This window comes from Mixophyes fleayi, chromosome 5 (assembly GCF_038048845.1).
Source record: "Mixophyes fleayi isolate aMixFle1 chromosome 5, aMixFle1.hap1, whole genome shotgun sequence".
NCBI classification, from domain to species: Eukaryota; Metazoa; Chordata; class Amphibia; order Anura; family Limnodynastidae; genus Mixophyes; species Mixophyes fleayi.
In genome coordinates, this window is record NC_134406.1 from 180403655 (window position 1) to 180419659 (window position 16005).

Genomic DNA, 16005 nt, shown 5'->3' on the forward strand with positions numbered 1-16005 from the left:
TCTTTCGGACAGTACCCTGACAGCGTCTATAGATCCTGTTGTCAGGAATAATATTGTAGCACTGAGCAAGGAGCCAGGTACACAGTGTTATAAGTCCCACCAGGGCTGGACTGAGACTAAAAATCAGCCCTGGCATTTGAAGCATACAGGCCCACCTCTGTTGATGAGCAGGAAAAAACTGTGTGCCGCTGCACAGCGTTGGTGCCGCCAAGGGTGTGGCCACATTATGTTGGGGGCGTGGCCACATTATGTTGGGGGGCGTGGTCAACATGGAGCATTGATACATACTTTATAATAAAACATGACATTTATCAGGCCCTCCCCATCCACATCACGCCACCCCCCACCCCAGAAACACATTACAACACCCCAGTCCACTATACTTATCTATGTTCTGATGCTGCTGACATCCATCAGAGTGGGAATTTCCTGTAGAGTGAGCAGGGAAGCTCTTAGTTTCACAAGATTAATAAATCTCATGAGACTTAGAGCTCCTCAGCTTGCTCTGCAAGCTGTGTCCTGTTCGGGGACTAGGAGCAACTATCAGATTCCTCCTGCTAACCAGAGCTGGATTAAGGCACTTAAGACAGGGGGGCTCCTATGATGTAATATGGTTATTAGACTCATTTTCAACAAATACACAGGCAATACTGTGAGCACTACTGTTAGGTGCACACAGTTCTGCCTTCACAAGCAGTACAATGTGAAGCAGGACATACCTCCCAACTGTCCTTACAGTCAGACCAAATCCTGACTAAGCGGGACAGTCTCCCACCAAATTCAGAACAGTTGACAGACTGTTCTGCTCTCTCCTACCTGTCTTGTCATTGTCAGCACTTGTGGCTGCTGGTGTCTTTAGATCAGTTGCTGCATGTCTGGATCCTGTCTGGATCCTCAACATTAAAATAATAGCATTCCCATTTAATAAATAAACCTATTCCCATCCCTACATACAGCCCCAGCAATAAATCAATAGTATTTACATTTCATAAATATACCTATTTCCTGCAACCATCACTGCCATTAAATTCATAGTCACATTTAATAAAGAGACCTCATTCTCCCCAAACTCACCCCCACATTCAATTGCCCCAAACCACCCCATCTTAAATTAGTAATCCCCACTATTACGTTGCCCCACCATTACCCCGCACACAAAATAGCACTCATTAATTAGCCACCATCTACCTCACACACACTACATTGCCAAAAACTCCCTGTGCCATCACACATACATTACTGTGCCCCTTCATCATCACCACGCTGTGCCTCCTTATGATCACACTGTGCCACTTCATCACAACCACGCTATGCCCCCTTATGATCGCACTGCGCCCTCATGCTGCTTTTCCCTCCTTCATCACACTCTGCCATGCTGATTTTGCCCCTCTTCATACTCTGCCATGCTACTTTTTCCCCTCTTCATCACCCTGTGCCATGCTGCACCCCCCCTTTCATCATCCCCCTGTGCCTTGTATCTCTCCCTCCTTCTTCATCCCCCTGTGCCTTTTATCTCCCTCCCCTTCTTCATCCCCCTGTGCCTTTTATCTCCCCACCCTTTCTTCATCACCCTGTGCCTTTTATCCCCCCTCCCCTTTCTTCATCCCCCTGTGCCTTTTATCCCCCCCCTTTCTTCATCCCCCTGTGCCTTTTATCTCTCCCCCCTTTCACCATCCCCCTGTGCCAGGCGCGGGCTGGCAGGCTTCAGCCCGGGGGGCACACAGGTGGCCACATCACATGACAAGCGATGTGGGCGTGTCATTGATGATGCGGCCACATCGCGTGTCAAGTGATGCGGCCTCCTGTGCGCTGACACGGCCGCATCACATGTCCTGTGATGTGGGCACCGGTTATTACACGGAAATATTGCATCGGGGGGAGGAGGGGGGCTGGGCAGCCGGCACTAACAGTGGTTAGACCGAGTGGCCCGGGGGACCGATGCCCCCCTGACCCCCGTCCCAGCCCGCCTCTGCCCTGTGCCTTGTACCTCTCCCTCCTTCTTCATCCCCCTGTGCCTTTTATCTCCCCCCTTTCTTCATCCCCCTGTGCCTTTTATCCCCCCCTTTCTTCATCTCTCTGTACCTCTTATCTCCCCCCCCCCTTTCTTCATCCCCCTGTGCCTTTTATCTCTTGGCAAATGTCAGAAGTGCCAGATTGCAAGTCTGACCCTGGGTCCCACTAGAAACCTAGATAAACTTTTAGAAAAGGATGTGAAAGCAGTCTTCATTTTTAACAAGCTGCCTTTCCTGTAGAGAGCAATATTCCAGGACTTAATATTCCAGGATAGATTCCAGGACTTACTCAAAGTAGTAAAAGTTTATCTCAGGCACCAGGTAGCAATGTGGTATAGAGACTGAGAGAATAGTATACCCAGCGGTATTTAGAGGATAAAAAGTACAGATGCAAATGGTCGAGATCAGGTAGCAAACAGGAATGCCAAGGTCAAGCCAGAAGGTCAAGGTGGGCAGTGAGCAGGGCTGCCAAGAGGAATTCAGGGCCCGGTACAACAAATTCATAGGGTCCCCCTTATAATTGAGTATGCTAAAAAAAATTGCGACTCCTTACGGCGGGGCAGAATTTTTCGGGGGTGTGGTCATGGATTTGGGGGCATGGCAAATGCGCCATTGAGGCGTGGCTAACACATCAAAATCACTAGGCTCTGAATTCACATATGTCTAAGCACTCCTGACTTTCAGGACATCTAACACCACAGTGTAGTATAGAAAGAATGCAGTGTGTACACAAAGAATTCAGTCTTGGCCTGCACCTTACATTGGGCACAACACTCACCAAAAATTGCCATTGTCCCTACTAGAATCACAACATTTTCACATACTGTCCTGCTCTCTGTTCTTCTCACTTTCACCACCTGTGGCTGCAGGTTTCTTTAGTTGCGGCTTGTCTGGATCCTGGAATGCTGGGGGCCCTATTTGGAAAAATATGGCTACATTTAGATAATTCCAAACAACCCTGGCGTTAAATTAATACCACCCATGATTAATATTTAGGCCTTCCTCCAGCTCCAACATTACAATAATGTGCTCCTTCATCATCGCCATGCCTCATGATCACACTGTGCGCTCCATGCTGCTTTTGCCCCCTTCACCTGGCTCCCCTTCATCACACTATACTATGCTGCTCCCCCCCCCTTTTTCAATCCCACTGTGCCATGCTGCCCCCTTGTTTTTTAACCCCACTGTGACACGCTCCCCTGTTTTTTAACCCTACTGTGCCATGCCCCCCGTTTTTTAACCCTTCTGTGCCATGTTGCCCCTGTTTTTTAACCCCACTGTGACATGCTCCCCCCTGTTTTTTAACCCCACTGTGCCATGCTGCCCCCATTTTTAAACCCCACTGTGCCATGCGGCCCCCCCTTTTTTTTAACCCCACTGTGACATGCTCCCCCCCGTTTTTTAACCCCACTTTGCCATGCTGCCCCCCTGTTTTTTAACCCCACTGTTCCATACTGCCCCCTGTTTTTTAACCCCACTGTGACATGGTCCCATCTGTTTTTTAACCCCTCTGTGCCATGCCCCCCCTCGTTTTTGAACCCCTCTGTGCCATACCCCCCTGTTTTTTAACCCCTCTGTGCCATGCTGCCCCCCCTGTTTTTTAACCTCACTGTGACATGTCCCCCCCGTTTTTTAACCCCTCCGTGCCATGCCCCCCCATTTTTTAACCTCACTGTGTCATGCTGCCCCCCTTTGTTTTTTAACCCCTCTGTGCCATGCTCCCCCTCGCTTTTTAACCCCCTCTGTGCCATGCCCCCCCTTGTTTTTTTAACCCCTTTGTGCCGTGCCCCCCCATTTTTTAGCCGCTCTGTGTCATCCTGCCCCCCCATTTTTTAAAACCCCTCTGTGTCATGCTGCCCCCCCTTGTTTTTTAACCCCTTTGTGCCATGCCGCCCCCCATTTTTTAACCCCTCTGTATCATGCTGCCCCCCCTCATTTTTTAACCCCTCTGTACCATGCCACCCCCCCTTAATTTTCCTCCCTTTACTTACCTTTTCCTTTTATTTTCTCTTCTTTCTTGGTCTTCTCTGCTCCTCTCTGCTCCATTCAGACTGTCTGAATGCTGGGCGTGACATGATGACGTCACACCCGGCATTCAGACAGTCTGAATGGAGCAGAGAGGAGCACAGTGGAGGGACGCCGGCGCCGCGATCACGTGAGTCACATGAGTATGTTTATTTTATTTTTTTAACTACCCTGCTCTCCCCACCAACGACCGACCACCCGCCCCCCCTTTCGGCAGCCCTGGCAGTGAGCAAGGAAGAGCCAAAAACAAAAACAAGGGTCTAGACGGGCAGCAGACAAGGAATATCCAGGAACAAGCAGGGCCAGACAAAAGAAAATCAATCAGAATATCAGATTTCAGAAACACAGAAGGCCTCACGAATTATGCAGGGAATGGAACCGGCAGGGAGGCTAAGCACTTTTTGTCATTTGAACTAATGAGGAGCAATCAGGGATCAGGGATGAGCCTTGCCACATTAACTGCTGGACAGGGTGTCCCGAGGCCTGACAACCAGCCGGGACAGAAGAGGCAATCTGTCCAACAGAACAGCGTCTTGCCTGCTAGGCAACAGCCTGGACACAGCAACAGTGTGAGCCATTGCATGGCTCATAAGTATGCAGCGGACAACAGATCAAAGTGTCCTGGGTACTTTGAACCATTCGGTTTGATGTTAGGCCTGCAATCCTCATGCAGCCATATGGTAAGAATAGCAGGCTGCAGGCTCAGGTGCAACTCTGTGCTTTGTGTCCTTCAAACTTGCCACAAGAGTTCCCTCTGGTATATAAGCATGTAAACCCTCCATGCTTTTACATGCCTTACACATTAAGGCTAAATAACCATACAGTACAAATGTTGAATAGTTTTATTATACTTTATATAACATGGACAATGGTTGGTATAAACTGAATCTATGTCTATATCAGGACACTGGGTGTATGTTTAGCTCTTTTGCTGATAAGACTAGCTGGTTTTCCTGTCGGCAGCCTTATGTGCTAGCTGAGGACACCTAGTACCCCTCTAGGTTCAGAATCACGTAGGCAGACAACTGGCATAAGTACACTTTATTTGATTTCTAACATAGATGTATTAACAAAGGTACATAAAATTAGTAAATGGCCAGGGAATTTACCACTCAAGGAAGTTTACTAGCAAACCCTACCCTAAAGGGCCATAGTCATGTGTTTTCTGAAATGATATTCCCGATCTGATGGAGCACCAGTAGGAGTAGGAGTAATTCTGTTACCTTACACTGGCGGGTGGATTCTGATGGCTAGAAGCACTCTGACCAGAGTGGAGTTCCTGATGAAGCTGGCTGTGAAGTGATCCAAGAAGCTGATACGACAATGGCTTCAGGAGAGTATTTTCCAATATAGCAGATCAGTCAGGAGATTTCCAAGTGGTTTAAGCTGTAGCGAGTTTAATTGTCCAGAGCCAGGTCTGTACACAGTTCAACAAAAGTTAGTGAGCGACTTTCCAGAGTGTTAAACTGTAGCAAGTCCAATTATTCAGAGCCAGATCAGTACATGGTGTAACAATATCAGTAAGATTCCAAGCAGGGCTGCCATCAGAAACTCTGGGGCCCAGTACTAATTAGTCTGACAGGGCCCCCCCATACATGCCTCCTCCCTCATCGCCATACATGCGCCCCCTCCCCAATCACAGTTAACATCCCTCTCTCCCCCACAAATCACAGTTAATGTCCCCCTCTCCCCTCACCCCAATTAGAGTAAATGCCCCCCTCTCCTATCTCCCCCTTCTAATCACAGTAAATTCCCCTCTCACCTATCTCCCCCTCCAATCACAATAAATGTCATCCTCTCCTATCCCCCCTCCAATCACAGTAAGTGTCCCCGTCTCCTATCTCCCCCCTCCAATCACAGTAAATGTGCCCCTCTTCTATCCCCCCTTCAATCACAGTAAGTGTCCCCGTCTCCTATCTCTCCCCTCCAATCACAGTAAGTGTCCCCCTCTCCTATCTCCCTCTCCCCTATCAAATTAATGCTCAATTAACTTACCTTCTTCTCCACGATGCAGCTGTTTCCGGTCACTGATAGGCTGAGAGCACGTCACGCAGAGATGACATCACCGAGCTGCGCGCTACCAGCCTATCAGAGCCTGGGAGTAGCAGCATCGCGGAGGGGAAGGGGCCTGGTCGGTCACACTAATGGGCCCCTCACAGCTGTACCGGCCATACCTCCCTGATAGCAGCCCTGGTTCCAAGATGTTAAACAGTAGTTTGTTGTCACACGCTGGACCTGCAGACCAACTGGTCAGGGCCTGGCACACTTGCCTCTCTGCTTCTCCTGAGGCTTTCGATGGCTCTGCGCTGCCGTGGTTCCCCTCTGCGCTGTCACTCTAACTTCTGTGTCTGCGCATGTGTTAGACCCGGTCTTTTATCATCTCCCCCTCCTATTTATTGGGAATCTCAATATCTCCTGCAGCCTACACTGCTCCTGCTGCTAGTTTCCAACTCTGCAGACCATTGAATCCATTGTATCCAGCTCCATTGCTCTCAGTGCCTACATCCAGCTCTGCAGACCATTGCACCAGGGTATCCAGCTCCATTGCTCTCAGTGCCTACTCCTAGTACTGCAGACCATTGCATCAGAGTATCCAGCTCCAACCCTCACAGTAGTAATTTCCAGCTCGGCAGACTATCACATGCGTGCATCCAGCTCCTTTGTTCGCAGTGGTACTACTTGCTCCACAGACTATTGCACCAGTGTGTTTTACTTCTCTGATTCAGTGGTCACTATCAACTCCACAGATTATATATTACGGTGTCCTGTTATGCTTTCCTCTACCATAGCTACGCGGTCCACAGACCTTGCATCCTTACGTCAAGCGCACTCTTAAGGACTGCAGACTATCATGCCTCCAAATCTGCAGCTTTTGTGATGCAGAATCGCTCATTTAAACCTGCTACTGCTGCTACAGACTGCAGTAGCAGTCTCCTGGAAGTCAGCAGTCCCCAGATATTTTTTATTTGCTCTAACCACTTTACCAGCAGACCATCCTTATTCCTGTCAGACTACTACCTTTCCTAACCTCAGGTTCTCTTTATGAGTCCTTTTTAGTGCTCACTCGGAGGGCTGCGATCTGTGGGGCAGAGGTCACTAAGTACAAACCTACTTTTGAGGGTCCCTGGCGAATATCATTTGCTTCGTTAGACTCCGTGCCTCTGGGTTGAGTAGACCCAAGCCAGGTAGACATTGAGGGTCTGCTAGCCTTGGTGTTTGTGACACTGGTCCAAGAAGTCCAAAAGCATGGATATTAACACAATTACCTAGCAATGTTTGCATGATAGAGTGTTCCTTTTATAGTACCTGTAGGCACTTTTTGATGACCTCAGCAGGAAACGTTCAGAATGAATGAAAATGAATGGAAAGTTCTCCACATGCTCAGAACCACTGACAATTGTTTCTAGGCAATACAGGACGCCGGACCTGACTTCTGACTGAGGAGAACCTGGGCAAGACAGGCAAATGCTGGAGGTTTGTAGTGGTGGGCAAGCTATGGGAAGAGGCTTGCCCTAACAGGTAATGAGTGGCATGTCTGGAACAGGGATGGACATGCCGCTACTGTAGTTCCCATTGGCAGTGACAGCATTTGTCTTTTGTCTCTTTTTACAGGATTTGAGGGTATGAGGACACAGACGAGGAACTGGTGGAGGAGCCTCAGATGGAGGAGGAAGCATGGGTCATTTGGCAGAAGACACTTCTTTAATTCTATCACGACTTTCACCAATCAAACACACAACTTCAAAACACCACCCAGGAGATGAGCACTACTCTCATCCATATTGAGAAAAAATTGAACATTCACCTCACCACAATGAATACCACCGACATCCACAATATCCTTTCCCTTCTTACTGACCCTGCTTCCTAGTATGTAACCGCAAACCTTCCTAGGCAAATGTCACAAGTTTCCTCTCCTTCCCCATTAACACAATACCTCACTGTTTACCGTTTCTCCTGTCTGCCTGTGACCCTTGACCCCGGCTCGTTAACTGGAATAGCAACCTGCTGCCGGCCCTTGACCTCTGCGTGGACCTCACCCCGCTTGCCTGGGCTCTCCCCAGTCAGCACACACTTCACGACCCTCTGTCAGTCTGCAGCCCAGTCTGTCCCCACCACCAGGGGCTCCAGGGAACACCTGATTGGCAGAGTAGACTCTGGGTTGTGTTGTGCCGGCTGGAGGGGTTCCTAACAGTCTGCACCAAGTTGTATGCGACTTCCTGCTCTGTGTGTGGGTTCAAAACTGGAGTAAAGAGCCAAGGGGGGAACGGGTATGCGTTATCTCCTATGAAGGGTGACAATAAAATCAAAGAGTGAGAAATTAGTCATGACTTACAAAACATACCAAGTATACTTATGGAATATGCTAACATGATATGGTGAGACTGTTATTGACCAAAATCAGAAATTGCGTCTAGGTAGCTAATTATTTACAGCAAGCAAAGCATCCTAAAAATTTTTATTTGCACCTTGGCTTAACCATGTGACATTGACAAGGTAATTAACCTTAAAAAAATGTGTGTACATATTTCTGTTTGGGTTTGGGCATGTCCAAAATTATGTTGATTTGTTAGTTGTGCAACATGAAAAGCTAACATTATTTCTGGAGTCTAACGCGCCCCTGGTTTTCTCATCAGGAACCCCCGCAAGGAGGTATGGACTTTGCTGCAAGGAACGTGCAGGTAGCGGCCCTCAGTATCAGTCAGCTGGCGAGGTAACAATATAGGAAGCGGTGATGGCCCACCAGGATGCAGGATAGAAGAGTAGTCAACAAGCCAGGTCAGAACCAGAGAATCGGATATAGCCAAATCAGAAGCAGGAGAATGGTCAGAAAGCCGGGTCAGTACCAAATATCACTCTAAGCCAGAATCAGGAATCAAAGGAGAAGTCAGGAACAAACCGGGGTCAGAATCCAATAAACAGTAACGCAGGAACAAACGCTGGAGCAAGCTTGAAGACCAAATACTCTGGCAAGCAAATGGCCTCAGTGAGTTCCTTAAATAGAGGAATGGGATCCCTGATAGGTTCTTGAATTGGCGGCAAAAATGCAACCAATCGCTGGCTAGTCGCAGAGCGATGGAGCGTGGTATCTTGCGCATGCATACCGATGGCAAACGGAAACAGCGTCATGTTGCTAAGAAGCGGTTGCCAAGCTCGGCGTATGCATGCGAATAGAATGGCAAGCATATCTAAGCAGCGGGACGCCGATTCAGCAAGGAGACAGGCGTCCGTCTAGAGGCAGAAACAAGACGGCGTCTGACAGTATCAATGCCATAGAAGCAGGTCCGTCCGTATGGTGGGATCATTCCAAATATGGGTTTCTTCCCACCACCCCATAAAGATGTTAGCATAACTAGGGATGAACCTGGTTCTATGGCATCGCCACATAGATGATGTTTTCTTTCATCGGTCAGAAGGGCGTCCAACCTTAGAGCTACCTGGTGCGGAGTTATATTCCTAGACCTGTGACTGGGAGCATGATTACATCTAGAGGGGTTTATAGGTGTAGATCCTGTATTATGTGCTAAAGCGTCAACAGCAACGTTACAAAATTTCAAGATGTAACAACCACCTCCACTAATTATGTATGTCACATAAAATAATTCATAATATGCAATTCCCACAACTGTGTTTATATGATAGAATGTAGTTGCCATAAACAGTGTATAGGTAGAACCTCTAGAAAGTTAAAAGAGAGGTGGTCTGAACCTTTTATATAATAAAAGGATATACCTTACAGTTCTTATGTTTTCATTGTAAACATAAACATAATTGCCCAAAGGTTTATACAAAGAGTTTGAACTCAAATGTTTTCTAATCTAAAATATGAAACTGATTGGGAAGCATACTGTATTTAGATGCCTTTAATGAGTGCTATAATTGTAAATAAGAGAACATCCACTTACCTTCATTATGTGAGGTAGAGATGTGGCATGGTTGGTAAGCAAAATGCCTCAGTAACCGAAGAATCTAAGTTCAATCTCTTAATTGGGTAATAAATTAACAGTGTAAATGTCATATTTTAAATTTGTTTTTTTATTAGGGATTCATTTTAATATTTAATTATTAAAATGAAAGTGGATTTTTTCATATCATTTGTAAGGACATAAAAAAGTAACAAATGGAGGGAAAAGTAGTTTTAGCTGTATCGCATTATGGAAGAAAAAAATGTGTTGCTTTTTTCTCAATTACTATAATATGTTATTATAAAATATTACAATATCTTGATTACAAAAGATGCATTGTTTAAATGATCTGAGTGTTTAAATGAAGTGACTCATGAGTCTATTTGCTAATCCTAACCCATATGCGTGGAACGGAACATGATTGGTTCTGATGACTTTAAAAGCTACGATTCAGATTGCAATCCCATGCCTTGAAAAAAATGCTAATCAAAACGCGTTGGTGGTTGTGGGGAGCCAGGGCCTACAGTGCACTTTACAACCCGAGAGCTGTGGAAGCTGATTGCTGGCATCCAGGACATCACATACTGCAGAGTGTGGACAGTTTATACATACGTGTATTACATCTAAATGGTGGTAAGCCCACACCTGCATAGGAATTGGATACTGCAAGAAGTCTAAGGGCTAAATTTACTAAGCTGCGGGTTTGAAAAAGTGGGGATGTTGCCTATAGCAACCAATCAGATTCTAGCTGTCATTTTGTAGAAGGTGCTAAATAAATGAAAGCTGGAATCTGATTGGTTGCTATAGGCAACATCCCCACTTTTTTAAACCCGCAGCTTAGTAAATCTAGCCCTAAATCTTTGTTATATTGAGATGCTTTTATCCAACAAATGTTATATAAGAAAGAATATGTTGTTATTTTAATTGGGGTCTGAACATGATTGCTGTGATTAATGTATATTATACAGAACTTTCTCTTATAAACAAACTCTTGGGAAACATATAAATGATATAAATATGTTTTCCAGGTAGAGAGTGCATATACAAAATATAATTAATTGGGTTGAAATAAACCACCATTTGTTTGCATTTGATTAGTCATTGGAGAGAAAGCTATATTTATAGTTACAATTACCTTTTTATTTCAAAAGAAATTATAAAAATGAAGCACTTCTATAAGGTTAGGCAGGTCACACTATGATGTTTTTTTTGGTATTTTGTTCTACATGTTAAATCAGGATAAGAGAAGAATAAAGTTTACATACTTTTTAAGGGAAGACTAAGACCACTTCAAAGATACAAATGGTTTCAATGAATTTTAATTTATTAAAAAAAATCACAACTGTATATGTTGTTATTTTTTCATCAGCCCATATTTGCATGATATTTGTATCATAAGTGGATCACAAATTTGGTGTTTTTGGTGATACCTTTTTAGTTCAACTTGCTGCATGTGAAAGGTATGCAGGTGAATTTAGATATAATTTTTGTTTGATAACCCCTGGTGTGGTTCAGTCACTGGGAGGTATGAGTATAAACACCAGATGGGTGTTAACTCGATTAAGTCTCTGTTCCAAACCTCAGTTAACCAATGAGTGTCTTTTTGAGTGAAAGTGGTCCTACAATTCTTGCACAACATGATCAGCAACTAGCGGAGGTAATCCCGCAAAGTGTTTAGCCAGCGGTCAGCTAAAATTCTCAGGGTTCCTCTAGATGGCTTGGTGTCCTGATAACGCCAGGTGACAATGGCTCTTTGAGGGGACAGATTGCAGAATCTAGTGACATCTAGGTAGCCCACCAGAAGACATCTCAGAACCAGTGAAGCAACATTTAATAAGATCAATATATATATCATCATCAACATTTATTTATATAGCATAAGCAAATTCCACAGCGCTTTACAATTGGGAACAAACATAGCAATAAAACAATATTGGGCAATACAGACAGAGAGGTAAGAAGGCCCTGCTTGCAAGCATACAATCTATGGCATTTATGTTTTCACAGAGGCATTGTCGGGTGAGAGGGGATACTATGGGGCTTAGTATTTATTTGTGATGCCCTATATCCTGTTTTAATTTAAAATGTAGATGAGTATGAATACTCTACTCCAATGAGGAGCAACCTGATAAACTGCAAGGTTCATATGTGCACGAACATTACTCTTAGGGCCTGATTCATTAAGGATCTTAACTTAAGAAACTTCTCATTTCAGTCTCCTGGACAAAACCATGTTACAATGCAAGGGGTGCAAATTAGTATTCTGTTTTGCACATAACTTATATAAATATATATATATATATATATATATATATATATATATATATACTGACCGTTTTTTCATGTAGCACACAAATATCAACTCTAAATTTCAGTGTACAAATAAGCTATCAAGTATTTGTGTGCTACATAAAAAAACAGCCAGTATTTAACTTATGTGCAAAACAGAATGCTAATGTCCAGGAGACTGAAATGAGAAGTTTCTTAAGTTAAGTTCCCTAATAAATCAGGCCCTTAATCTCAATAATGATAAAAATGCCCCCCATGCCCAAAATGACTAACCATGCCTCTAAGATCCCTCCCCCAGTTACCTCAAAATTTCCTCACATGCATTCAGAAGCCCACTTTCAAGAGAGCACTCCCATGCGAGAAGTTTGGTGGGGTTTGAAGCCGATAATAAGTTAGAGTGTGGGCATAAAGCAGGCAGCTGGCATCGCTGCTCTAATCTATGTACTTTATCATGATTTTCTTTTTAAAATTTGCTTTGGAAAAAAATTGATATGGATTTTATTAATATAGAGACAGCACAATTCATTTTGTATAACATGTCTCCTGCAGTTTAATTGAAACAAGTCCTAGTAAAGATTAGTTTACAGTACAAATGTGCTAGACACTGAATGACACATAAATTTAGTAGAACTCTACAAGCAACAAGAAGATAACTTGTTTCTGTAGAAGGAATATCCCAGATTATTTAGGATTTCTTTTAACATTTCTCCCAAAAGCAGCAACCTCATGTACTCCTAACAAAGTTTCCAATTAGCAATGAATACATGATTATCTAAGTCATGAATGGTGATAATGCACCTAGCGAAAAACACATCCACACCTTTTTTAAATAGTGTTTTAACTTGAAAGTTCTACTTTCTGTTATAGCAGAAGAACCAGAAACTTTGTCATTTTACTCTGAAATTCCTTGAGCCTAATTGTAAAGAAGTCATCCATTTTGAATGATTGTTGCTTTAAAACCGTATAACATAAATATCTTGATAATAGTGATTGGTACAGCTGAACAAGTAGCCATATTACAGTCCCTGCCATTGTCGGGGAAGGGAGAGCTTGCGATGGAGCCTGGATATAAAACCGAAGGACAGCTAGATATACAACTCAAGTTAAATAGTATGGAGAGGATGTAGGTCATGGGAATGACCCAAACCATGGCAGGAAAAGTTAACCCACAACATTACAGTGCAAGTAGAACCATTCACTGTTGGAAACAAGCACTCAGACCTGTTTAGGTTGGTGCAACCAGTACACTCATCTTTTGTCGAGAACATGGTGAAAGGTGACCCAACTGGCCATATCCCTTCTTCCACTAATTGGCATTTGATTGCACCGCAGAACTTGCTAATATGCATTACCAGGTGTGATGAGCGGATTACACCCTAAAACCTGACTATGATACACTGCTCTGTGGAGTTGCTGTTGGACCATTTTTCATTAAGCTGGCCTCTCAAACCATAAATTACAATTTGCAGTCAATTGCTCTTCAGTTGCTCGCCTGTTTTGTCTTGTATTTCAAATTGATGCACAGATATTCTAAACCTAGTATACTTTAGACATAATTGTTTGTGCAACATTAGTAAGCTGAGTTATCTTGGCCAATCAAGCTCATGATGTGCACCAACAATCACCACTCTTTTAAAGTCACTGAGGCCTCCTCTTGAATCCACGCCATAATTATAGGCAACCACTGCAGCCCAGCATTTTTCTACATGAGCCTGGCCATGCTGGTATGTTTGTTATCTAACTCATGACCAACACCTGTATGGAAGTCCTTGCTTTCAATATACATGGTGTCCTTCACTTACCCAAGTGTTTCCATTTTATTCTTTACTACCTGTACATGGACACTCAAGTTTAAAAATGACCTTCTTAGTTTGACAGTTAATTAAATAGTTATTTCAGGATTTTTACCCCTTATGTAACATGAATAATAGTAGTGGGCATGATTTGTACACATACAATAGAGTCCACAATGGAATTGTCTTTTCATGGAGAAAAAAGGATAAACAGATCTCTTGGCCACATATTAACTTTTGACTATTTTTTCTCTGATGGAAAGAGCTCTTCTAGTTGTCAGATTGTCTTGTCGCCATACAAATGTGACCAGGTTTTATGTATGGTTCTGAAAAGATACCTTTGAAAATGTTTATCCTAGAATTTAAATTCCTGAAAGGTTTGCACTGTTAGTGAGAGTAGATTCCTAGGAAGGTAAGCACGGGATGACTTGTAAAGGTGTATTATATAGAAACATTATTTTGATATCACTATGAAACATTTGCATATTTTTTAAATCTATTATTGCTGATTATAGTAAGGTAGCTCAGTGTCTGAGAGATGCTTTCCTAAAAATATTTTGCATGGTAAAGTCAAGTATACAATTTTCAAATTTGACTGAACAAGAGTTATGATGCCCACACGCAGATGTATACATCCACATATACAGAGATATTATATTTGTGTTCACATCAGCTAATACACATCTTTTGCTGAGTATTTAACAGTAAATTAACTGACAATGATCCCTACTTATAGACACTATTTTATAGAAGAGTGTAAGCTTGCCAGCAGGGTGCTCTTACCCCTTTGTCTGTTTGTTCATGCCCGGTTTTATTTCCTGATTTGTGGTTTGTAAAGTGCTGCTGAATTTGTTGGCACTCTTTATATATATGTTAACAATGATGATAATAATATTAATAATAATAATAATAATAACAACTTTAGATATATTTTATATGTGTAGACTGAGCAAAAGACATGTGTTCCATGTTCCCATTAAACTATTTTTAAATACACATAGTTTAAAATCTATAGCTACAGGAAAGTGCACCCTACATCCAATAATTGTGTATTTTATAAGACTTAGTACCATGCAACATAATTTTTTTTAAGCAAATTTTTACTGGTTATAAGATCTGTAAGTATGCCATTACATACCTGTCATGTACAGTAGAGAGACAATTGCTCTTTTTATTGGGTAGTAGGTAGCAAATATGGGGGACAGGCGTTTACTCATACTTGCCAACTCTTCTGGAATCTGCCCACTTCCTAGTGGAGTAGGCAGGATTAGAGCCGCCATGATGCGATACTCAGACAACTCATGGGGCAAAAAGGACGCGATTTGTCAAGCCCCGTCCCCTCCATCCGTACCCTCCGGAGGGGAACATCAAAATTGTGGCAAGTATGCATTTATTAATAAACTAATAATGACCATAAACATGTGGATCTCTTCTGTGATATCTGTCTAGCATTTATAGGTCTGTAAAATATCAGAGGGACCACTCATGCAATCAGCCTTTACGCATACACCTAACATTAGCCTTATTTAGTCAAACTCCTTCAAAGACAGATACTTCTTTCTAGTTTATGGATCATATAAAGTAAGGGTTAATAAAGGAAGGGAGATATTTTCAATATAATTGTCTTTTTTCTTCCAGATGATACAATATATACCAGTGATAGCAGAGGCGGAACTAGCGAGCTGTGAGCCCCGTTGCAGGGAAGCCGGGAGGAGGGAACCGGGGCCCACAGCTCACTAGTTCCACATGCAGCAGGCCGCATTATCTCCATGCGCCCCGGTGCACTGCACCTGCTGCACCAATAGTAGTTCCGCCACTGAGAGTGATGGGCAACAGGTAGCCCTAGGACAACATGTCTGATTTTTTTGCTATAGCCTGTAACACTTTGTAAAATGTTTAAAATGCATTCTGATATGGTATTACAGATTGGTGTCTCTTTATTTGATTAAAATTAATGTTTTAACTTATTACTGAGGCTAA

General features: G+C 43.4%; 1 long non-coding RNA gene across 1 annotated transcript in view; it reads left to right on the forward strand.

The window, feature by feature from the left end:
* LOC142157780 (uncharacterized) overlaps positions 1-7974 on the forward strand; it is a 33670-nt gene extending 25696 nt beyond the window's left edge. Inside the window, exons 3-4 of the long non-coding RNA XR_012692627.1 lie at positions 7445-7556; positions 7650-7974. This is a non-coding gene — a long non-coding RNA (uncharacterized LOC142157780). The remainder of the gene's footprint in view (positions 1-7444; positions 7557-7649) is intronic.
* Positions 7975-16005: the final 8031 nt, after the last annotated feature.